At 31.8% G+C, this 27,285-nt stretch overlaps 1 pseudogene; it reads left to right on the plus strand.

The window, feature by feature from the left end:
- The first annotated feature begins 1,155 nt into the window (after positions 1–1,155).
- LOC120145679 lies at positions 1,156–27,009 on the plus strand (annotated as a pseudogene).
- The last annotated feature ends 276 nt before the right edge of the window (positions 27,010–27,285 follow it).

The raw sequence follows: 27,285 nt of genomic DNA on the forward strand, positions 1-27,285 counted from the left end.
ATTTATTTCCTTTGGGGGTCCCATGTGCTGTAGCCGACTTGTAGAAGTCAGTAAGACTAAGAACTAGAAAGCACTTGCCTCCAAATATGATTTGAAGCACAAGGTGACATATGCTGAACTTGAAGAGAAAATCAAAAGCGGATCTTACGAGGGGGATGACCTAAAGGCCCGAGTTCTATTATATCTTGTCGGGATCTTTCTTTGTCCAACGGGTGATACATCCCCGAACAAGGACAATATGAAGCTGATTTACGATGAAAGCTTGAAAGGTGAATTCAATTGAGTTGAATATGTCCATTCGAGATTGATTGAATCAATAATCAGCTTTCAAAAGGGCCACTAGAGATACATCAAAGGGTGCATAGCAATCTTAGAGGTAAATGAGTTGAAGGACTTTTTTGTTTTTTATATAAAATGATAGTATAGTTATTATAAAAATGATAAATTTAATTTTAAATACAGGATGTATTGTTCAATTTTTTGTCAGACTGTAATTGTGTACCGACATATGAAAGAATCGGAGTGGCATGCATCCATACTTGTAATTACAAGAAGTGAGGAGGAATGATGTGGATGTGATTTATACACCGAAGAGTGTTATAGATGCAGATTTGGATTCAGAATGTCCTGCACCGAAGAAGAAGCAGAAGGTAAGTTGAATAAAAGAAAACTTAATTTGATTTTTATTATTTTGTTGTGACAAAAATTTGTATGCAAAATTGTAGGTTGAAAAAGCGAAAATTCCAAGCGGAATTGGTGATTAAGAAGCTGCAATGTGTGATTATTTATGGAATAGTGGGTTACAATCGATGTAAGTGAAATATATTGCTTTGTGAGTGATATTAATTATTTCATGACAAAATATTAATCATAATTCTTCATACAGATATATTGTAATCATAATGGGAAATCAATTCGCTTCAGTATCCGACATTGAAACGTTGAAGCCTATGGAATGAGTTGATGGTGCGGTAAGTAGAAAGTAAAAAATGTTAAAACCTAGTGAAAATGTTCTGATTGTGTAATTAATTTTGTTAGCTTATTGATTTGGTCAACTGGACATTATGTTACGAATCAAAAAAGTTACCGCTGTATGAGAAGATTGGCTATCTTCTATACAACTTAGATGGTCAAATAATAATGATTGTCGTGTAAATGCAGAAACAGACGTTGGACGGCAAAGCAACTTTTGATGGTATTGCGAGCATTTGGGAGATGATATTGAATGACTATTCGAAATTCATCGACTATGAAAATGTAAGAAACCATACGAATTGCAAATGATGTTTTCGTATATATAATGTTGAATTTTGTCAAATTGGGTGTGAAATTTATTGCAGACCCTGATCACAATAAACGACGGTAGTACTCATCGGTATCTGTTGTTGTTGGATATGGTTTCTTGTGTTGCAAAGGTATATGATAGTCTATTTTCATCTCCAGTGGCCAAAAGCAGAGTGAAGGATGCTAAGAAATTGGTATATATGAAAGAAAATTATGTAAATTATAATGCATAATTTGTTTGGATCATAACTTGATATTTTTTAATGCAGATGACAATATTAGATAGATATAATAAGGAACTCATTTTTGTAAAAGCATGTGGGCATCTAAAGGTCCCATTGAAACATTTCAAATTTGTGGAGCATAAGATGAATGAGCAATTGAATGGGTATGAGATATTATCATAAATAGAAAGAGTAATTTATGCAGGTTTCATAATTGATATGTGTGGTATTCAAATTTTATAACATATATGATTGCGACATTTATGTGATTATGTGGATGGAAGTGATTAGTTCTAGAGGGTCAACAGATGATTTTGTAAGTGGAATGAAAAATCAGTTTGCGGTTAAATTGTTAAAAGTCATAGATTGAATGATGTGGTTCATAATACTTAACGTACTGACAATTTGAATATAGGTTGTTGGAGAATTGGGTCGTATGAGAATATTAAACAATCTCGTAAGCCACGATCAAAATAAATGGATAGAGGAGATGACAAAAACTTCTATCAGACACATGAATAACAAAAAGACGCGATGATGTAAATGTATGAAAATTTTGTATACGATTTATAATTTTGTATCTGAATGTAATTTTGTATGAGATGAGAAAAGTTAGTAATATGTTGTTGTACATGTTTCTTATACATAGTAAGAGTTATGTTGATACTTACGATATATGGAGATCGTTGTCTGCATTATTCCAAATGTCACTAACATAATTGTCATCATGTGCGGGACTGATGGGCCATTCCATTTCTTCTTCAAAAAAATCAGTTGATGTAGGATGTGTGCTTGTTTCCAAACTGAGCTTGACTTGAGGACATGTTAGCATGTTATGTCCCTCACCATTGTAGAACCCACATCGCCTAATTTTCTTCTCGACCTTGTTCTTTGCTACTTCTTTTCGCTTGCGTTGTTTTTCGTTTAGGGTTGTGAACGTTGTTTACTACACTGCTTCGATTGACTGAATCATTCATTAATAGTATCGATCATTTTGTAAGTGGTAATAGGTAAATTTACAATGTAAGTGGTAAAAATAGACTTTTTAATGACAAAATTAGTACACAAAAAGTTACGATCATTTTTGTCCAGTATGCTTCCCGAACTATAGGTATCGATACATTTATTAATAGTATCAATCCTCAAAACATCGAAACCAATTATTATAAAGTAATAGGTAAATTTACAATGTAACTGGTAAAAATATATCGGTTTAATGAAAGAATAGGTAAACATAATGTATCGATACTTTTTAAAATTGTATCGATACTTTTTGTCCAGAATGAATGCCAAACGAGATGCACACATAAAGTGTTGATACATTTATTATAACTATCGATCCTCAAAACATCGAAACTGATTATTATAAAGTAATAGGTAAATTTACAATGTAACCAGTAAAAATATATCGATTTAATGAGAGAATAGGTAAACATAACGTATCAATACTTTTTTAAATTGTATCGATACTTTTTGTCTAGAATGAATGTCAAACTAGATGTACACATAAAGTCTCAATACATTTATTATAAGTATCGATCCTCAAAACATTGAAACCGATTATTATAAAGTAATAGGTAAATTTACAATGTAACTGGTAAAAATATACCGATCTAATGAGAAAATAGGTAAACATAATGTATCGATGTATCGATATGTTTTTTTAAATTACGCGTGTTTTTTTGTCTTCATTATTTAAAAGATAAAAGAATCGATACTCCCATCCAAATCGAAAACCCTTAACCTAAAAGGTAGAAGATAACTCTTCAACTCCGACGAATACCAACATTCATAACAATTACGATCAGATATTGAGGTAAATTTATTTATCTTTTACTATAAATTAGGGTTTGATTGATTTACAGATTGGACTGCATTTCCCTTAATGTATTTGTGTTCCAATGTAATAACATCCACACCCAAATGGCTCCAAAATGTCAGAGGCGCGAATCTTTTCAACGACATCCTTCGTCTCAACCAAGCTCTTCTTCTCAACGATAACCTTCTTCTCAACCAAGCTCTTCTTCTAACCAAATCAGGTCGTTCGATACTCACAACTTTAGAAACGATGAGGAGAAAGAAAATTGGCATCGGAGTTTCAAAGTAAGGAAGATTTGTCCCAAACGTGTTATTGACATGGATTTCATGGTCGATGAGAAATATGATTTTAGTTTTAAATCCATATTTACATCTTGGGGTTGGCTTGAATTCCTTGGTGTAAAACCAAAATATTTTCCCAACCTAGTTAGAGTCTTCTACAATAATGCTTCCTTTAAGCAGAAGTCTAATAAGAATACTATAAAAGGAATTAATATGCATGTCATGGGGAAGAATATATATATATATATATATATATATATATATCTCCAGATTCTATTGCTGCGGGTATAGGTGTCGAGAATAAAGGGGATTTGGATGAAAATGATTTAGAATGTGTTAATAGAAATAGCCCAATTCACCTGGATCTAGAGTCGAGAGTGTTTCATAAAATGCTCATTTGGTTTATTTGGCCTTCTAGGGGAAAATTTTAAGTGATTCGAGACTGCGATTATTGGTGGTTAGCAAATTATAGATCCAAAACGGCTCCAAACATTGCTAAATTGATATTTAAGACAATTGTTTATACAGTCACAAAGGGAGCATTATTTTCAACTTCACTACCATATGGATGTGTCATCACCCATCTGTTGAAGAAGCATAAAGTTGATTTTTTGCTTGACTCCCCTGTTCAATTAACCCATAAGATTGACATGTTATTAATGACTAGTGCGGGATACGATTTTAATAAAATGTCGGTTGGAAACTTGTCAAGGATGTCGTTGGATTAGAACAAGAGAATGAGCAAAGGGACCTCATTGGCCATGAGGATTTTAAATATGCAACTGCTTCTACATCAGTTATGTTTCTCTCAGATGGTTTCAGTTTACGGTTCTCCTATCTTCATGAGCTGGATGAATTGGATAATATCTGGAAGGCATTCTTCGCATATCCAATCTTCCTGCTTTTTACTCAATATTATGATGGTCGGGATTTCCCTCGCTTTTCATTTAGGTTGACTGCTCTGAATATATAACGACATTTGATCTCTGAATCGTTGTTGGTTGATTGGTCGGGCTTTTATATCCATATTTGCGTCTCTGTATACAGATACATTTGAGGATTGTTGAAATATCAATACTAGTTATTAATGTATTTTATATATGCATGCAAATGTATCGATACACATTATTAAAGTATAGTTTTCTAATCTCCACAACAAAGTTTACATTCTTAGAATTTCTAAATCGGTTAAAATTTGAGAAAACGGTAAAAATTTTAAACAATCGATTAAATATAACAGATTGAAAAATGGACACAACCGGTTCTTATAATTTCACCTGTAAAGTATCAGTACCTAAGAAACATGTATCGATACATGACAATATAACAGGTTGAAAATTGATAAACCCGTTTCAATATAAATAACTTAACAGGTAAAAATTTGACAAAACCGGTTTCCATAACTAAGCTTATAAAATATCGATACACTTATGAAAAGTATCGAGTCTTATAACTTCAAAACTTATTACATTAAATTAATAGGTAAATATACAATGTAAGCTGTAAAAATATATCGGTTTAATGGTAAAATACGTTTATATAAAGTATCGCTACTTTTTGTATATGTATCAATACTTTTTGTCCAGTATGCTTCCCAAACAAGATGCACGTAGGAAGTATCACTACCAATGACACATGTATCGATACATGGAAATATAACATGTTAAAAATTGATAAAACCGGTTTCAATATAACAACAGTAAATTGCTACCGGTTTTGAAAAAATGAAATGTCTCAAAAGTATCGATATTGTACATAAAAGTGTTGATACTTCTGTAAGAGTAATGGTATCAGTTTTAAAATAACATAATAGGTTCATCTTTTTGAAAAAAGTGTTTTCCATAATTGCACCTATAAAGTATCGATACACTATGAAAAGTATCGATTCTTAAAATTTTGAAACCGATTACTTTAAAGTAATAGGTAAATATACAATGTAAGCTGTAAAAATATACCGGTTTAATGGTAACATAAGTTATATAAAGTATCGCTACTTTTTGTATATGTATCGATACTTTTTATCCAGTATGCTTCTCAAAACTACATGCAAGTAAGAAGTATCGATACCTCTGAAAAATGTATCGATACATAATGATATAAAATGTTAAAAATTGATAAAAACCGGTTTCAATATACAATGTAACTGGTCAATAGATATCAGTTTTGAAAAAAAACGTTAACAAAGTATCAATACCATACACAACAGTATCGATACTTTAGTAAGAGTATTCAATATAAATAGCGGGTTACAACAGAAACCCTAATCCAAGCAACTTGTATAAAAGACGATCGTAGTATTAGAGGGAAGTTAGTTAATGTAAATAGTGGTAGCACATTTTTTGAAGCGTAGTTGTTTGTTTGTTAATGCAATCGAATCGAAAGGTATGCTGTCAAAACCATAATTTTTTAGTATTGCAGTCTTCAGAGATAGGGGCTAGGTTTTTGAGTTTGGTGTTTTTGAATTAAATAAGTGTTTCTTCATGAAGATGAATACCTTGAAATGGACATATTATAGGTTGAAAGTTCAATCTTTGTTTGCGAAGATGATGACCTTCAAATGGAGCCCCAACGTATCAATATTGAAGAAAACCGAAAGCGACCAATAAGTATCAATGCATTCATGTAATTATTCCTGAAATGGTAATTGGATTAAAGAATTTAAGAACTTTTAATTGATTACAAATTTCAAGTCTCTACAATCTAACTGAATGCCAAAGGATAAAAGAAGCTCATAATCATGTTGACTGCATAGCCAATAAAACCCCCTTACAAGGTCCAAATGGTAAGCTAGGAATTGGTAAGATAAGCTTCTTTTGAGGGTTTAGGGACTGAACCCCTCCCAAGTAAGGAGTGCATGATTCAACATTACATATAATAGTTGTATTCAGTTCTTGAAGAATTGTTTTTCATTGTATATAAGAATAGTTATAATGATATTCGTTCACATTTCGAAGCCGATTAGTTAGATGCATGCAGTCCCCAATATCCTCGAGGCAGAGGACAAGGAATCTGATACTTAAAGATTTACCAAGAGCGGTAGCTTCTGCTCTGCATGAAAACCAAACCTAGAATCAACTTTGCCATTATCCATTATGCATATACTTCCTGCTAAAGAAAACCTACTGAATGATAGGATTTGAATACAACTCCGAGTATTTTATTGAAAACCCCAACTATTCAGCTAAAATTCTGCAATAAAGATATCTCGGTAGCCCATACTTAGGGTTTCCCATAAAATGCTCACGATTGTGTGCAAATCACTTCATTCAGCAGATTCAATTTAAAGTAATAGGCATAATGGATAATGGTGATTTTGATTCTAGTTTCAGTCTTCATGCATAGCAGATGCTACTGCTCTTGGTAAATCTTTAAGTGTAGAATTTCTTGTCCTCAGCCTCGAGGATATAGGGGATTACATGCATTAACTAATTGGTTTCGAAACGTGAACGGATATCATTACAACTATCCTTATATACAATGAAGAACAATTATTCAAGAACTGAATACAACTATTATATGTAATGTTGAATCATGCACTCCTTACGTGGGAGGGGTTCAGTCCCTAAACCCTCAAAGAAAGTTTATCTTACCAATTCCTATATTACCATTTAGACCCTGTAAGGGGGTTTTATTGGCTATACAGTTAACATGATTAACATGGATAATCCCAACTACGGAACTTATTTCGGCCATGATTTGCGGGAGACTCTATTCTACAGATTGTTTGGCAAGGTTCAAGTACACAGTACAGGGGAACATATGGAAAGGTCCAAGTATCGATACTCCAATTACCGGTTAAAGTAAGCAATTAGTGCATTGACACTCCATTGACGATTTCCTTTGTTTTACATCTTTCAAGTGCATTGTAGATGTTTTTATGTGTAAATCCAGCACTATGATAACCCATATATAAAGAGCTTTGTATAAGAAATAGTTAAATTAACAAGGTACACGGTAAAATTATACTGATATAATGATAATATCGTAAACTTTTATATATCTATCAATACTTTGTTATATCGGTCTCTATACTTTAATTCCACATGAAGGCTCAAACCATCTGCACGCAAAATGTATCGATATATACTTTAATTCCACCTAATATGTTGATAATACAAATAACAAATCAAGTATTGGTACTTATGATTTACGTGTGTATCTTTCATTATTTAACATTATTATTAAAAGATCTAACATTTAATTCTCGAGAATTTTTTGTTTCATTTTGTTGCATTTCCCCTGTAGCACCCAAATCATAAGTCCGATATGCTTATGATTCTTTAAATGTTTGAGAACCAAATGGAACATCTTCGAGATTTTAAATATGCAGCTGCTTCTACATCAGTTATGTTTCTCTTACACGGTTTCGGTTTAAGTTTCTCCTATCTTCATGAGATGGATGAAATGGATACTATCCGGAAGGCATTCTTCACATATAGAAGCATATTAGCGTTGTTGGTTGATTATTTTATATCCATATTTACGTCTTTGTATCGATACACATACTACATGTGTCTATATTTTATATTTGAGGAGTGTTGAAATATCAATACTATTTATTAATGTATTTTATATATGTTGTCAAAACCAGTTAAAATTTGATAAAACGGTAAAAAAATTAAACAATCAATTAAATATAACATATTGAAAATGGACACAACCGGTTTCTATAATTTCACCTATAAAGTATCGGTACCTAAGAAACATGTATCGATACATAACAATATAAAAGGTTGAAAATTGACAAAACCGATTTAATATAAATAACTTAACAGGTAAAAAATTGACAAAACTAGTTTCCATAACTGCGCCTATAAAGTATCGATACACGTATGAAAAGTATCGATTCTTAAAACTTCGAAACCGATTACTTTAAAGTAATAGGTAAATATACAATGTAAGATGTAAAAATATACTAGTTTAATGGTAAAATACGTTTACATAAAGTATCGATACATTTTGTATATGTATCGATACTTTTTGTCCAGTATGATTCCCAAACTAGATGAACCTAGGAAGTATCGATACCTATGAAACATGTATCGATACAAGACAATAAAAATGGTTAAAAATTGATAAAACTAGTTAAAAATTGATAAAACCAGTTTCAATATGACAAATCCATTAATTAACCTATTTTGTTATCGTCGAATTTCCAAAGCTCCATCAGCTTAAAAAGGTGCTACCTATTACGTTATATAAGCGTTACCTAATATGTTATTATGTTTGATAATGTTTCCAGTAATTAATTGGTTATGTTATCGTCGGATTTCCAAAGCTTCATCAGCTTTAACAAGGTGCTACCTAATATGTTATTGTTCTTGATAATTTTTCCAATAATTAACCGATTATGTTATCGTCTATATATTTTTGGCTCATTTTACATTGGACGATAACATAACCGATTATCAATGTTTTTATTACCAACTCAAATAATATTTCCGATTAAATCATTTAATATTTACGGTATAGATTTTAATCGGTCACTTGTTTAACCAATCACGCTGTTTTTAATTGTTTTTTAACCACCTCACACCAGATTTTCCCAACAAAATACATAATTAATGTTAGTTAAAATGTTTATTTTTTATTTTTTTATATCCGATGTAATCTTTATTTATGAAATATATTGATGTGATAGATCTAATGTCCTCAGATAAAAGATGTATGAATATGTCTTGATTATCTTTATTTATAAATATATTGATATGAGATCTAATTTCCTTAGATAGGAGATCGTATGAATGTCTTAATTCTAGTAGTTGATGTAAATGATTTATACAATGAATATAAGGGGCTTCAGCTATAAATAATTTTTTTTTACCTTATTTGTAATAATTTCATTTATTATTTAGGGTAAAATACAATACTCCTTGCTGAACTTAGCTCTCTTATTTTACTCACTCTATTTTTAGTTTTTCTAATTTACTCACTAAATTTTTGAAATTGCTCTTATTTTGGTCACTCTGAATTATTTTATTATTATTTTTTGTATGATCTTGTATTTTTATTATTATTATTTAATATAAAAATAATTTCAAAAGTTGATTGTGGTCGACATTAGTTGATGATGGTGATGATTATTTTAAGTTTTTTTTAATTTAATAATAAAAATATTATTTTATTAATTATTTTTATATTTAATAATAAAAAATATCATGTCATACAAAAATAATAATAAATAATTCAAAGTGATCAAAACAAAAGTAATTCAAAAGTTCAGTGAGTAAATTAAAAAAAAATAAAATTACAATGAGTAAAATATGAGAGAGAGTTAAGTTCAGTGAGCAGTGGCGGAGCCACATCTTGGTGAGGGTGGGCACATACCTACCCTAAAATCTGAATTTTCTTCGATTATTTATTTATTTTACTAATGGTGTCCACCCTGATTTTAGTTTTTTTTTCAATTGGTTACTTATTTTATTAATGGTGCCCACCCGAAATTTTATTTGTATCCAATCCCATTTGAAAATTTTATGTTGTTAACGTATGTGTGCATACACTCAAAAATATTTCTAGATCCGTCAATAAATAGAAACTATGTAATTTACCCTATTATTTACTATTGAGTAGTAAAAGCAAACTTTTATTCTATATTTCTCTCTCGCTCTTCACTTTGTCTTCAATTTCTATCTTGATGTGGACTGAAGAATCTTTCACCAGACTCATAGAACTCATCAGCAAAGGAATCAAGGGAAGCATGTTGTGTAAGCAGATCCGACACGAATCATATTTAGAGGTGTTCAAATAATTGAATTAATTCGATTAACCGACCGAACCGAATTAGTTCGGTTAATTCGGTTCGGTTACCAAATTAATTCGGTCGGTTAACGGTTAAGAAAATTTTTAGAATTCGGTTAACGGTTAATTCGGTTCGAATTCGGTTAATTAACCGAATTAACCGAAATTAAATTTTAAATATTAAATATATTATATATAACATATGGGCTCAACCCAAATCATTAAAAACCCAATTAATAATTTACGATCCAATAACTTTTAAACTTAAATCAATATTAATTAATTAAAAAATTATATAAATTTTTTATTTTATAATTATATATTATTTAAATTAATTGTAACTGTTTTTTAATTAAAAAATATTAAATATATTATATATAACATATGGGCTAAGCCCAAACCATTTAAAACCTAATTAATAATTTAAGATCCAATAACTTTTAAACTTAAATCAATATTAATTAATTAAAAAATTTATCTAAAATTTTTATTTTATAATTATTTATTATTTAAATTAATTATAAACTTTTTTTGAATTAAAAAATATTTAATTTTATATAAATTAGAAAATTTTAAAAAAATAATCGGTTAATTCGAAATTAACCGAATTAACCGAAATTTATTCGATTCGGTTAATATGTTCGAAAAAAAATTCGGTTCGATTAACGGTTAAAGAAAAAAAAGTTTGGTTAATTCGGTTATGGTTAATTCGATTCGGTCGGCCACCGTTTTAACCGAATGAACACCCCTAATCATATTGTTGCAAGTTTAAGACAAAACTTTAATTAAGTTCAATCTTTTGGATCTTTGGTACACCTTTTAACCCTTATTATTACATTCATTATATTACTGGTATATAGATTTTATAATTATTATATATGTATATCATAAATTTAATATTTATGATATTATATTACTTTAGTCTTTAATTAATAGATATTATAATATTATTTTTTACTATATATTTTGTATTTATTATTATATTGTGGTATATATATATATATTCATATTTAATGTATAATACTAATTATTATCATTTTGATTTTCTTTATGTATGTATTTATATTTTATATATTATGTATTTTAAATATATTATATATTATTATGTAAATTTTAAAGGGTTATGTTAAAAACATTTTGATGTTTCGATATAACAAATAAAATGTTAATGAATTTTAAGATTTTATATTCAATTTCAAATATAAAATCTAATTTAATTATTCGAATATTACAAATATTACTTCAAGTTTTCAAATATCAATTTTGCTCCTTAATAAATGAAAATTTGATATTTATACTTAAAACATTTTTGGAACAATTTTTATAAAGTATTTTGAACCATAATCGAGTCAAAATTGAGTTTTAAATAGGGTAGTATCGATATCTCCTTAAACAGTATCGATACCCCCCAAATATCAAATACAAAAGAGGTATCGATACCCTATAAGGTACCGATACCCTTATATATAGTAGTACTGATACCATGATTATGGGTACCGATACTACTTCTTTGATTTTGACTCCAAGACAAACATCGAATGCAAAATGGGTATCAATACCATGAGAGGTATCAATACCGTTGAAGATACAATGGTCGAAATATTTGAATTTTATACAGGTAGTATCGATACCCCTTAGTGGAGTATCGATACCCCTTAGTGGAGTACCAATACCCATATGCTTCCATCAACTTTTTGAAATGGAAAACATACACAACGGCTCTATTGACTCCGTGATCATCCCCAACGTTCTGAACTTATTTAAGGGGTCTTGAAGCCATTGATGAATAACAAGAAAAATAAGAAAGAGTATTGAGAAAGAATTCAAAGAGAGAAAGCCTTAAACTTATTGTTTGAGCAAATCAAGCCAACATCCATTCAATATTCATTTTTCTTTCAAGAACACCATTTGTGATCAATTGTATTTAGTCTTGAGTGTTCTTTCTTTGTTCTAGAATTGTGCAAACAATCTTACCTTGTGAAGTTTTTCTTCTAAGTTTACGAAATTTGTAATTTTCTCTTTGAGAGAGAGTTTCTCAAGAATTTGGGGTATAATTCTTGAGAGAGTTGTAAGGTTACTCTTTGTTCTCAAAAGAAAGACAAATTAGTGAATTTGTGGAAAATCCTTAGTGTGGATAGCTAAGGTAATGGACGTAGACTTTGGTTGAGAAAGTCGAACCACTCTAAATATCTCTACAAATATTTTTATTTTCTTTCAAGCTTCCACCAAAATTTTATTTGCCAATTCACCCCCTCTTGGCTATTTCATTCGATCGATTGACTCAACAATTGCTATCAGAACTAGACTCATTTGAAGGTTTTACCACCTCTTGAGAAGATCCGAGAAGAGTTCAATCGTTATTTAAGTTGCCCGTGGCCTCTACATCAAGCTTTGAGTTCGTTCTTGATTCTCAGCCCGTCAACAAGCCTCCTTTATTCAATGGAGCTAACTACGCCTATTAGAAGAATAGGATGAAGTTATTCATTCAAGCTAGTGACATGGGATCATGGAATATCATGATGAGAGGATACTCTGAACTATCCACTTACCTAGATACGTGGAATGAAGAAGAGACGAGAAAATTCCAGCTCAATTCAAAAGCAATCCATATTCTATTTTGTGCACTTGGACCAGATGAATACGGGAGAATATCATCTTGTTTAACAACCAAGGAGATATGGGACAAGCTTTAAGTAACACATGAAAGAACCGACGAGGTAAAAGAAACCAAAATTAGTCTTCTTACTCATAGCTATGAAAATTTCATAATGAAACCATATGAAGATATCAAAGCTATGACGGATAGGTTCTCTGTGATTGTCAATGGTCTCAAAGGATTCGAAGAAATAATTCTTAATGAGAAACTTGTGAGGAAGATAATTTATTCTCTTCCAAAAGCTTGATAATCAAATAAGAATGCAATTATCAAAGCTAAAAACCTAAAGTCTTTAACTCTTGATGAGCTCATTGGTTCTCTTCTCACTCATGAAATGATGATTCAAGATAAGGTAGATCGCAAGAAGAATGATGACACAAATAATAAGATGGACAAGAAGAAGAACATTGGTATTGCTCTCAAATCCACACAAGATGAGAGTAACTCTGATGATGAAGGGGGATGAAAAAATGGCATTATTTGCCAAATGATTTAGAAAATTAATGAAGCCCAATAGAGGAAGAAAATTCAAACGAAATGAAAGCTACAAAAATGAGTCAAAAGAGAAGGACCCAATCATATGCTATGAATGCAAAAAGCCTGGGCGTATGAAATATGATTGCCCACAATTGAAGAAGAAGGGTCTTTTAAAGAAGAAACAAAAAGAACACATTGCTACTTGGAGCGATGATGAATCATCCGATGAAGAGGAACAAGTAGTAAACTTGTGCTTAATGGCCACTGAGGAGGATTCTCAGGTAACCTCCAACTCATCTAATTTAGAAGATTATTCATTTGACGAGTTATTAGAGGAATACAATGAATTGGCTTCGGATTATGAGAAGTTATTTACAAAATATAAGAAAGGTTTTTCAAAATTGAAAAATAAAAAAGATCTCATATCCAAGACCAATGGCGAACTCGAAAGTAAGGTTAAAGAATTGCAAATCAAAATAAAAGATTTTGAAAAACTAAATTCTGATTTGCAAAACTTACTTTCAAGAGTTAATGAAGATCATCAAAATAAAAGTGATGATCATAAAGCTTCTTTCGATAAAGTTGGATCAAAACGTTTTGAAAAAGGAGAAAAATCAAAATCTAACTATATTAGAAAGAACTTTAAATCTTATAATCATAGAGGTCCCCAAAGAACCTTAAATGGTAAAATCATTAGGGGTATATGGGTTCCTATAAGACTCAATGCTAATAAAGATATGGATATCCTAAACAAATGGATACCTAATGGGACAAGGCTTTTAGGAACTAATGAATATGGACCCAAAAGAATTTGGGTACCAAAAATAAAAAATTAATCTATGTTTGTAGGAAAATGAGCATTGCTTCAAGGCACAAAATACAAGCTCAAATTCATGGTACCTTGATAGTGGATGCTCAAGACATATGACCAGAGACAAGAGCCAGTTTACTGAGCTTAACGATAAAAATGGAGGAGTGGTAACCTTTGGTGACAACCCAAAAGGTTACATAGAAGGTATAAGTACACTAGGTAATACCTATTCCATACAAATAGAAAATGTTTTATATGTAAATGGGTTAAAGCATAATCTATTAAGTATTAGTCAATTGTGTGATAAAGGATACAATGTCTTTTTTGAATCAAATGGTTATAAAGTTGTTGACATTGCATATAATGGGATTATGCTTATTGGTTATAGAATAAAAAACATATGCATGGTGCATTTAGATTCTATCAACATGACTAATTTATGCCTAGTTGCCAAGGATGAGCATGATAGTTGGTTATGGCATATGAGACTAAGACATACAAGCATGAGTGTTTTACAAAGACTTAATAAAGGCAATTTAGTAAGAGGTTTGCCAAAGCTAAAATTTGATAAAGATAAAATCTTTGATGCATGTGAAAAAAGAAAACATAAGAAAGCTTCCTTTAAACCTATTAATAATGTATCAACTAGTAGAGTATTATAATTTATCCATATAGATCTTTTTGGGCCAATTAGATCTACTAGCTTGGGAGGAAAACAATATGGTTTTGTATTGGTTGATGACTATTTTACGCTTACTTGGGTTATATTCTTAAGTACTAAAGATGAAGCATTAGAGAATTTTATCACTTTTTCAAAAGTAATCCAAAATGAAAAAGATTACTCCATTTTAAGTGTTAGGGGTGATCATGGTACTGAATTTGAAAATCTTGGATTTACTTATTTTTGTAATTCAAATGGGATTAGCCATAATTTTTTAGCACCTTCAAAAAAATGGAGTTGTTGAGAGGAAAACAGAACTTTAGAGGAAATGGCTAGAACCATGCTTTGTGAAAAGAATTTACCAAAATATTTTTGGGTAGAGGCTATAAATACTGCTTGTTCTTGTTATGTCATTAACCGAGTAATGATTGGGCCTATTTTAAAGAAAACTCCATATAAAATTTTCAAAAATAAAAAGCCTATCATTAGTTATTTTCATCCTTTTGGATGCAAATGTTTTGTTTTAAACAACGGTAAAGACAATCTTGGTAAATTTGATGCTAAAAGTGACGAAGGAATTTTCTGGGTTATTTATTAAATTCTAAAGCTTATCATGTATTTAATAAAAGAACTTTATTAGTATAAGAGTCTATCAATATTGTTTTCGATGATAATCCCCTTCCGAGGAAGGATTCTTGTGTTGATGACGACGTAGGTATAATAAATGCAAATGACGTGGGAAAATCATCATCAAAGGAAGAAATGAAAGATGAGGAAACTCAAGATGCCTTTAAGAATCTAACCATTGAAGAAAAGGAAGTCACTTACCCAATAGAGTACAGCTATGTCAATGATGGTGAGATTTTATGTGATCCATAAAAAAGGGTAACTATTAGATCTTCTCTTAGAAATATATGTAATTATGTTGCATTTATCTCATGCATAGAGCCTAAGAATATCCAAGAAGCATTAAATGATGAAAATTGGATTATGACTATGCAAGAAGAGTTAAATAAATTTAAGAAAAGTAAAGTATAGACATTAGTTGAAAGGTCAAGTAATAAATCTACTGTAGGTACTAAATGGGTGTTTAGGATTAAGCTAGATGAAAGTGGTAACATAGTGAGGAACAAGGTTGGACTTGTTGCTCAAGGGTACACTCAAGAAGAAGGAATAGATTTTGATGAAACATATGCTCTCGTAGCAAGGATGGAAGCAATTAGAATGTTGTTGGCATTTGCATGTTTCAATGAATTTAAATTATATCAAATAGATGTTAAAAGTGCATTTTTAAATGGTTTTATAAAAGAAGAAGTGTTTGTGGAACAACCTCCTGGTTTTGAAGATTCAAAATTTCCAAATCATGTTTTTAAATTGATAAAAGCACTACATGGTTTAAAACAAGCTCCTAGAGCTTGGTATGAAATATTGTCAAATTTTTAAATTGAAAAAGAATTTTCAAAAGGGAAGGTTGACACTACATTGTTTTTAAAACGAAAATGTAAAGATTTATTAGTAGTTCAAATTTATGTTGATGATATAATATTTGGTTCTACTAATGATGCTCTTTGCCAAGAATTTTCTAAGCTAATGCAAGGTGAATTTGAGATGAGCATGATGGGGGAACTTTCATTTTTCTTGGGTTCCAAATCAAGCAAAGTAAAGATGACATCTTCATCAAGCAAGCAAAGTATGTCAATGATATGCTTAAAAAGTTTGGATTGGAAAATGTCAAACCCCAAGCCACTCCTATGAGATCATCTATAAAGCTTGACAAAGATGAAGAAGGTAAATGTGTAGATGTTAAACTTTATAGGTCTATGATTGGCTCTTTGCTTTATCTAACCGCAAGTAGACCAAACATTATGTTTAGTGTTTGATTATGTGCTAGATTTCAATCATGTCCTAAGGAATCACATCTACAAGTCATTAAGAGAATCTTTAGATACCTTAGGGACACTCCTAGTATAGGACTTTGGTATCCTAGAGACTCTAGCTTTAGCTTGCATGCCTTCTCAGATGTGAATTATGGAGGATGCAAAATATATAGGAAGAGCACCTCCGATACTTGTCAATTCCTAAGAAATATGCTAATTTCTTGGTTTTTAAAGAAGCAAAATAGGGTTGCATTATCTACCACTGAAGCATAATACATTTTAGCCGGTAGTTGTTGCGCACAAGTTTTGTGGATGAAACAACAACTTTTAGACTATGGAATTGAAGTTGGTACCATACCTATCAAGTCTGACAATACTAGTGCTATTTATCTCTCTAAAAATCCCATCAAACACTCTAGAACTAAGCACATTGAAATTAGACATCATTTCATTAGAGATCATGTCTTAAAAGAGGATATAGTTCTAGAATATATAGATACTTTACATCAATTAGCCGATATTTTTACAAAACCCTTGGATAAAGAAAGATTTTGAACACTTATGAGAGAATTAGTTTTTACCAACCAACCTTGACTTAGTGTTTAAAATAATTTTAGCTCTTTTAAAGATTAAGAAAAAATGCATGTAAAAATAACTTTTTTGAATGCCTTTTATGCTAATAGTTAAGGGGAGTTTATGATCTTTAGTGAAAATTACTAATATGTTCAAATTATGCTTAAGTATGATTGATTGAACATAATTAATTTTCATGATATGAGTTGCCTATACCACTAGAAATGATTAATTTTGCATGCAAAGTGTTTAATTGCAGATTTTTGAAAATTTTTGTGCACTTGGTATCAATATTACCCACATAGTATCGATACGTCTCTTGCTAGGTATCGAAACTACTATCCTAGTATCAATATTGTGTTCATCATGTATCGATATTGTTCATACAGTACCGATACTCCTTGAAGTGTATCGATACTACTCGAAAAATGCCATGAAGTATCGATACCCCTCGAGGGGTACAGATACTACCTGTCGGGTTTAGGCTATAAATCCCTAAATTTCCTTCATTTGGCCAAAAATCCCCAAAATTACACTCTACGCCGTTCACTTTCTCTCTTCTACCCAATCTCCACATTGCTCAAAATCAAAGATTTCTAGTCGTAATTCAATCGTTCTTCAACTTATAATCCTACTAGTATCATCAAAATCATGCAAACAACACCACATTCCCTGTCAATCTGATTTTTCAAGGTAAATTTTTCTAAACTACTGTTTTATTGATTTTTGAACATAAGACTAGTTTTAGTTAGTTCTAGTTCAAATTAGTGATCGACCATTTCGTGGATTATAGTTTTACACTAGAATCTACAACTAATTTTATCAAAAATATATCTTTCTTAAAAATTTTCATAAATTTCGAAATAAAAAAATTGTTTTTGATTTGATTGTTGTTTTTAATTTAATTATATTGTTTTAATGAAAACTATAATTTTTCAAACTTAGATTTCAAATTTACCCATTAGAAACTAGTGTTAGAGAACCTTGAATATTGAGGACTCATATTGAGTTTTGGGATTAATTGTGTTGCATACATATATTATTTAATTGCAGGTATCCCATTCCTATTCCGATTTAAACCATGTATAAACGAGCTAGGTCTTCATCTAGTCAATCAAACCAACCACAAAACTCACCTCCTATTCCACCTCCAAATCCAATCCCAAATGAACCTGAAATGACTATTCTCAATGCATGCTTTAATGAACCTAATCGTAAGGGTCTCTACGAAAGGTACGTTAACCATTTTGAGTCATACAACATTAAGGAAGAGTGTATCACATCTCTCAAGGCTATAGTAGAGATGAAATTCAAATACCTCCCTACCCTTAAAGCGTGGAAGTTTGATAACTTATTCAAAGTTAAACTTGTTGTCTATCAACTACTTGTACGGATTTTCTACTCCAATGCCATTTCCATACAAAACAAGTTTCAAATCGCCACTGAAAGTATTCAGTCCTATCTCTTGGGCCAATACATTAATATAGACTCGGATTACATAGTTGCAGCCTTTGGATTAGTTAATCAAGGGTTAAATAATGAGCGAGATTTAGTGCCTTCTCCTTATGAAGTCGAGTCAAGTGCGAGTGTTTTAGAGTACCAAGAACTTTTCCTTTATCTTATAATCTCTTGGTGGTTTAGACCATCCGGAGGAAAATAGTCCACTTTTAGAGCTCTTGACTTATGGTGGATCCATTGTATCCAATATAAAAAGAAAATAAATCTCCCTCAAATTATCTTTGGGGAGCTAGTAGACACCGTAAACAATATTCCTTCAAAACGAGTAGAAACTTAAGTTTATGGTTGCCTACTTAGTAATATGTTTATGAAAATCGGTCTTAAGGTAGACCTAGATGTAGCCATCCCACTAACCTCTGAAATCAACTTCACATCTCTTTAAAAATTGGGATGGACGGGTGACAAAGACAATTGGGTTTGCTCAACGAAGAAAACACCCGGTGCTAGCTCATCACGAGCTACTCCGACTCCGACTCTGGCTCCGGCTCAAGAGCTTGAAGACCTTTTACGGGATGTCGACGATCCCGTAAACCAGCCCGATGACGAGCTAGCTAGGTAAGAGAGTCTGATTCCTTCATATTTCCGATCATTCATGGAAACATTTGACTTGAGGTTTACATCCCTAGAGTCTCAACTCACTGCTCAACATCTAGAATAACAACAAGAAAATCAAGCTCTCAACGCTAGGATCGATGATCTTGAACGAGATCTGGCTGCGATACGAGCACATCTATCTCCTCCCGATCCTACTATAGATGATTGACCACTCTTGCTAGTTTTCTTTTAGTTGATCTCTTTTTTGAACCTAAACATTGGCTTAACATTTTGATGAATTTATGTGTTTTGGATATTTGGTTGTTTGGATATTTTGTATTTTGAATGATTAGTATTTTGTACTTAATTGAATATTTATTTCATTAGTTCATGCACCTTTTACATATTAGAAATATTATGACCAATCCCAATTGCATATTGATTATGAATATTGATTATGTGAACTAATGGCTAATATTTCTCTTGGCTTGATCTTATCAACTATATGCATATAATCATTTGACTATCTTGTTTATAATTTATAAAGTCTTTTTTATTTAACAAAAAGAGGGAGAAATCTTAAAGTAAGAGGGAGTAATTTTTCAAAGTTATTTTTCAAAAGAAAATCTTAAAATTTCTAAAATGTTTTGTTATATCAAAAGGGAGAGATTGTTGAAAACATTTTGATGTTTCGATATAACAAATAAATTGTTAATGAATTTTAAGATTTTATTTTCAATTTCAAATATAAAATCCGATTTAATTATTCGAATATTACAAATATTACTTCAAGTTTTCAAATATCAATTTTGCTCCTTACTAAATGAAAATTTGAGATTTATACTTGGAACGATTTTTATAAAGTATTTCGAACCATAATCGAGTCAAAATTGAGTTTTAAATAGGGTAATATCGATACCATACAAGGTACCGATACCATACAAGGTACCGATACCATACAAGGTATCGATACCCTTATATATAGTAGTATCGATACCATGATTACGGGTACCGATACTACTTATTTGATTTTGACTCCAAGACAAACATTGAATGCAAAATCGGTATCGATATCATGAGAGGTATCGATACCGTTGAAGATGCAACAATCGAAATATTTGAATTTTATACAGGTAGTATCGATACCCCTTAGTGGATTACCGATACCCATACGCTCCCAACAACATTTTGAAGTGGAAAACATACAACAACAGCTCTATTGACTCCATGATCACCCCCAACGTTCTGAATTCATTCAAGGGGTATTTAAATAAGTCTTGAAGCCATTGATGAATAACAAGAAAAATACGAAACAAGTATTGAGAAAGAATTCAAAGAGAGAAAGCCTTAAACTTATTGTTTGAGCAAATCAAGCCAATATCCATTCAATATTCATTTTGCTTTCAAGAACACCATTTGTGCTCAATTGTATCTATTCTTGAGTTTTCTTTCTTTGTTCTAGAATTGTGCAAACAATCTTACATTGTGAGGTTTTTCTTCTAAGTTTGCAAAATTTGTAATTTTCTCTTTGAGGGATAGTGTCTCAAGAATTTGGGGTATAATTCTTGAGGGAGTTGTAAGGTTACTCTTTTTCCTTAAAAGAAAGACAAATTAGTGAATTTGTGGAAAATCCTTAGTGTGGATAGCTAATGTAGTGGACGTAAACTTTGGTTGAGAAAGTCAAATCACTCTAAATCGTTGTGCAAATATTTTTATTTTATGTCAAGCTTCCACCAAAATTTTATTTTCCAATTCACCCCCTCTTGGCTATTTCATTCGATCGATTGACTCAGTAGGTTAACTACATGGAAAATCACTTACGTTTATGTTTTGTTCACTTTTGGTAACTGATTTAAAAAACATAAGATATAATCACTTTCGTTTTTATTTAGTTAAGATGTGGTCACCCCGAGTTTACTATTGTTAACATCAGTTAAATATTTTCATATAATCACACATTTGGTTCATGTTATTTACATATTCTCTCAATTTAGTCATACTTTTAATAAATTAAAATAAATTTAATCTAACTCAGAGTTGACTTAGAATTTTTTTCGAGTTGAGTCGAGTCAAAATTTTGAGTTTCTATTTAAATTTAATTATAAATATTTATAATATTATGATATTATTTGATTCCAATTTAAATGATCTTTTATAACCATATACAATATGTGTGTATTACTTCATATTTTTTCACGTGATATACATTTATGATACAAAGTCGAGAGACTCAACTCAAACTTGAAAATCAATCCACTAATTACTAAAAATTTTTAGTTATTCGAGTTGTATTTTACAATTTGGTTTGAACTTGAAATATTTTCGAGTCGAGTTGGGTTTATGAAATTACAAATCGAAGTTAATTTGAGTCAAGTTTTCAAGAGTTGAGTCGAAAAAATTGGTTCTTCAAGTCGATTCGAATTTCTCTCACCCCTAATGCCACATGTCACTGTTCGAGTCGAAAAAATCGATCATTCTCATCGCTGTCTCCATCGCCGATTTTGTCTTCCTCCTTCAATTGAATCGTTTTCATTCATTCTCCCAACGTGGACGTCGTTCACTGCCGTTTGCGCAACCAACTCATTGAGGTATGCTAGAATAATTTTATTTTGATTCAAACTTGGTTTTTCGTCTAAGCCGTAACCGAAGGGTGGTGGCTGACCAGTTGTCGCTGCCTTCACCTACAGTGGTCGTGGTTACCGGTGTGGAGTTCCCCCTCTCATTGTTTTTCCCAATCCCAAATTTCCTAAACCCTAACTCTAATTTTAAAATTCCTCCAAATGTATAACACGAATTCCTTTTATTTCCAAAATTCCCTTCCTATAACCCCAATTAGAACACTTTCACCTTAATTTTTATGTTGAAATTATTTTTGTTCAATCAAATTCCTGATTCTCATTTTTTTTTTAATCGTGAATGGTGTACTGGTACAAACTACCAGTGTACTAATACTCGAACATCCATGTATTTGTACCTGTAGTGTATCAGTACCACAATTCTTTACTATTTTTCTAAATACCTCTATGTGTACCGATACACTCATGTAAAGTATCGGTATAGTATGCTTGATTCGTTTAGTTCGGCCTTATACTTTATTGTTTTACGTAGATGATGGATTTAAACTTAACATCCTCAAAACAATTTAATATTATGGAGTGTAAACGTCATACCGACATGAGTTCGGAGAAGACCAAGAATGAGGTACATTCATTATAAGTAACTGAATTTTTAATACATGTGAAGCATTTGTTTTGTCGGTATATTTTTTAATTTTTAAGATTATTGTTTTATTGTTTTATTTGTTTTATATGCATATAGGAAAAAACTGAAGTTGTTCATGAGGATAAGATTAGAACTTTTTTCTGAGTTATCATTCGAGACACTCATTCAATCAATGCAAAAAATTGAAAAGGAATTTGCTATAATGCATGGCCAATTCAAAATTTTAAAAGGACATTTTGAAATATTAAATGGTCAGTTTGGGAAATTAGTGAGCATATTAACACCGAATAATGTTAAAAGTTCAATACATAATGGTGATTTAGTAAAAGGAGAAAGTATGCATAATCGATCCATTAAAGGATGATGCTTTAAATAATATATCTGTTAGGTATGGCTCATAAATATACCGAGAAAGTCTCGTAGTGGGGGTTACGATTATGTGGGTTAGGGCTGCGAAGGCTACGGCCCCGCGATATGGTACAGGGTTATTTTTGTAAATATGTACCAGTGTTTATTTATTATAAAAGGAGATGTAACCTAAACCTATGAGACATTGTATTGAATAAAACTTCTAGCGTCGCCTAGGCACCGAGGACGTAAGCACATTACTGAACCTCGTTAAAATTCTTATGTTCTTTCATTTTTCTTTACCCGATTCTTCAACAATTGGTATCAGAACTGAATAAATACTAATGAGAATGCCGCTGATATATTCACCAAGCCAGTTACGACAGACAAGTTCATGCATTGCTTGGACTTGTTGAATGTTTCGAGTTGTTAAAGAAGTAAGGTAACCCAACCCACAGTGAATGTTTCCTAAGGGGCATGATATTCGCCAAGGTGGAGATTTGTTAGGTATGACTCATAAATATACCGAGAAAGTCTCGTAGTGGGGGTTACGATTATGTGGGTTGGGGCAGCGGGGGCTGCGGCCCCGTGTTATGGTACAAGGTTATTTTTGTAAATATGTATCAAGGTTTATTTATTATAAAAGGAGATGTAACATAAACCTATGAGACATTGTATTGAATAAAACTTCTAGCGTTGCCTAGGCACCGAGGAAGTAAGCACATTGTTGAACCTCGTTAAAATTCTTGTGTTCTTTCATTTTTCTTTACCCGATTCTTCAACAATATCAAAAGTGACGAATTTACATAGCGTTCCATTGACAGCTGAGATTTTTAAAACTAAATCAGACGTGGAAGAAAGAATAAGTGTTGCACCATTGAATGTTCAAACCAAGAGTAATATTAAAAAACCAAGTTTGTCTCCTTTTATTAATTGTGATTGTGATTATCCTTCTCCTTCATTAGAACATAGTGGAAAAAGAAAACTTAGTGTTAACTCCAAAAACAACTGTAAGACTGATAGTGATGGTTTTCCAAAAATTTCGGTCGATGTTTTTAACTTTCAATTCAGTCCCAATCGATTTCCTAGTCAATTAGTTACGTTGAAGGAAACCCTAATGGTTAGAAAAATTAGGCCTAAAATGTCTAACGGTCCTACGACTTTGTCAAAGATGAATGTTTCACAACAGAGAAAACGTTTGAAATATTCAACCACACGGTTAGATTTTACTGATGATCCGAAGTCGAAAGATGTGGCATTAAAAAAAGAGCTAGAACATCTAAAGCGAATACCAAAGTATGTATAAATCATTCTTTATTGGTTATGTTTCATGTTAAAGTTTGAGTTTAATGTTGTAAATGTTGGAACTGTCGGCGCACCCCATGGCATAATCTGCATAATCCCTAACCTGTTATTACCTCTGCATAATTTGCTGGAGGACTGAATTTGATGTTAGCAATTGAGCAAACACCTTCAATTCCAGTTGTTTCTAAGGTTCCAACCATCATCCTTGGCATGGATGTGTCTCATGGCTCTCCTGGGCAGTTTGATATTCCATCAATTGCTACGGTAAGAATGATTCTTCATAAGCATTGGGTTTCTCAAGTTTCCTTCAATGCTATCTGTTTGTAATGGCAATTATTTTAGATGTGATTCTGCAGTCTGTACATGTTAAATATTTAATAAATATTGCCTATAATGAAGCTTCTTAAACTGTAAATATTTTAAGAACTCCTTTTATTGAATTTTTAGGTGGTCAGCTCCAGACAGTGGCATTTGATTTCCCACTATTGGGCATCTGTGAGGATATAGTCACCTAAGCTTGAAATGATAGATTCACTGTTCAAACGAATATATGATAAGGAGGATGAAGGTATCATTAGGTGCGTGTCAGTCATAAACTCTTTGGTATGAAATTGTTTGTAATTTGTTATCTGTTGTTAATCATTCATGTCTAGCATTTTAACTTTGGGGTCTAGTTATGTTTACTGTTGTGCTCCTAATGATTTTATTTTTCAATATCAGGGAGGTTCTCTTGGACTTCTATAATAGTTTAGGAAAGAGAAAACCTGATCAAATCATAATATTCAGGTTTGTTTTTCTGTTTCTCATGTTCAGTTTTTATGATAATAGATACATAAGCATAAATCACCATTTTAGGTAACTTACAAATTCAGATTTTGGTTTTGCTATTTCTTATTTCTCATTGATGTTCCTCTTCGTGGCAAACTCTATATTGACTTCTAAGCCATTATATATTTATTCTATCAAATTGTTTTTTGCGTGTGAAATGTGTAACAACTATTTAGGGAATAAGCATCTTTACCTGCATAGTGTCTTCATGTCGCTTACAAATTGTACAAGTTGAATATCCTCTAAACTTCTTCCTGAATTTTAAAATGCGTCAGATCTTTTATCTTTCTTTTAGCCTCTTCTATATCCCTAATTTATTGTTCTGGCTATGACTTTGTCTGCTGTGATAACCCCTCTTAACATTTGTACATCTGTCATGTAGTTTTGTTCTGCACTATAATATCTTCCATGTAAAGCCCATCTAATTTTTATAATTCTGCAATTGCAGAAAGATGTTTGGTTAATATATACGGCAAACATATTCTGTTTTTCACGGTTTTCCACTGCAAGTTTTGTTTTATCTTATGGTTCTTTTGGATAGTTAAATTTATCTTATGATCAATCATGTCACATGTGCATATTTCTTAGTGAGTTTGTGGTTACAATGATGATGTTTATGTTACATTTATCGAGATGCTCATTATGATTCTCGGTTCAATTTAGGGATGGGGTTAGCGAGTCTCAGTTTAATCTAGTTTTGAACATTGAACTGGATCAAGTCATTGAGGTATGCAATAAGATAACATTGCTATTGATAAAACATTCTCTTAAGATAGTGATTGGGATAAAGCATCAACTATTAATGTTTCTACTTTATAGGCTTGCAAATTTCTTGATGAGAGTTGGGACCCGAAGTTTGTGGTCATCGTTGCACAGAAAAATCATCATACAAAGTTTTTCCAGCAGGGATCTCCTGACAATGTCCCACCTGGTAAGGCTCAGTCATGATGCAGCATGCCACTACGGTATCTTTGTTATGGTGTTCCAATTGATCCCCCCTTTCTCCATGTTATGCAGGCACAGTTATAGACAACAAAATCTATCATCCAAAGAACAATGAATTCTATCTTTGTGCTCATGCGGGAATGATTGTAAGTGTTTCCAGAACTTTGTGTTTTGTTGATTAATGATTCTATAGTTGTATCTTGTCATTTTTCCCCTTTATTAATATGCTTTGAACTTCATTGTTCTTTTTCTACTTTTAAATGTGAATCAAGGCTCTGATTTCTGAACTTCATTCTGAAGTTTATGTTAAATATCCTTTTGTCGTGGTTACATTGTTAATGGCATTTTTGATGTGTTGTAAATCATTGTAATGTTCATTTCTTCATATGATTTGTGTTGCTTTCCAGGGAACCACGAGGCCTACCCATTATCATGTTTTGTTAGATCAGATTGGGTTTTCGGCTGATGATCTTCAGGAACTTGTTCATTCTCTGTCATATGTGTGAGCGTAATCATGTACTGTAATCGCTTCCCCAATGTTTTAATCCATAATAGTATTGTATTTCTTATAATCTGTGTATTGCAGTTACCAGAGGAGCACCACTGCCATTTATGTAGGTAAGAATTCTCTTATAGCTTTTGGTCCCAAGTGTTTGATATTACGATTCCATTTTTTCAGAATATTTTGTGGGATTGGCAGTATGATTATGTTGATTTTGTTGTTGCAGTTGCTCCAATCTGTTACGCGCATTTGGCAGCCTCGCAGGTAGGAACGTTCATGAAGTTTGAAGATGCATCGGAGACATCATCAAGCCATGGTGGGGTTACGGCACCAGGAGCTGTTTCTGTCCCGCAGCTGCCTTGGTTGAAAGGAGAACGTTTGCAACTCTATGTTCTTCTGCTGAGAGGGGCCTATGTTTCGTATAGCCATTTGGTTATTTAACCAAAAAACTGAAACGGTTTTAAAGTATGTTCGTAAGTTAAAAAAGTAGGATTATCCATCCCAGAATGTTTATGATGATGATGAAGATGATGATGCACTGTTGGTTGAATCATCATTCGTTTTGTGTATGAACCTACTGATCTAGGGTTGTGAATGTATGCTTGAGTCAGTGGCTCTAACCTGTGTAACTCATGGTGTGGAATGTGGATGATCATATTCGACAAGAAGCAGTTATACT

The sequence above is a fragment of the Hibiscus syriacus genome, unplaced genomic scaffold (genome assembly GCF_006381635.1).
Source record: "Hibiscus syriacus cultivar Baekdansim isolate YM2019G1 unplaced genomic scaffold, ASM638163v2 tig00110893_pilon, whole genome shotgun sequence".
NCBI lineage: Eukaryota > Viridiplantae > Streptophyta > Magnoliopsida > Malvales > Malvaceae > Hibiscus > Hibiscus syriacus.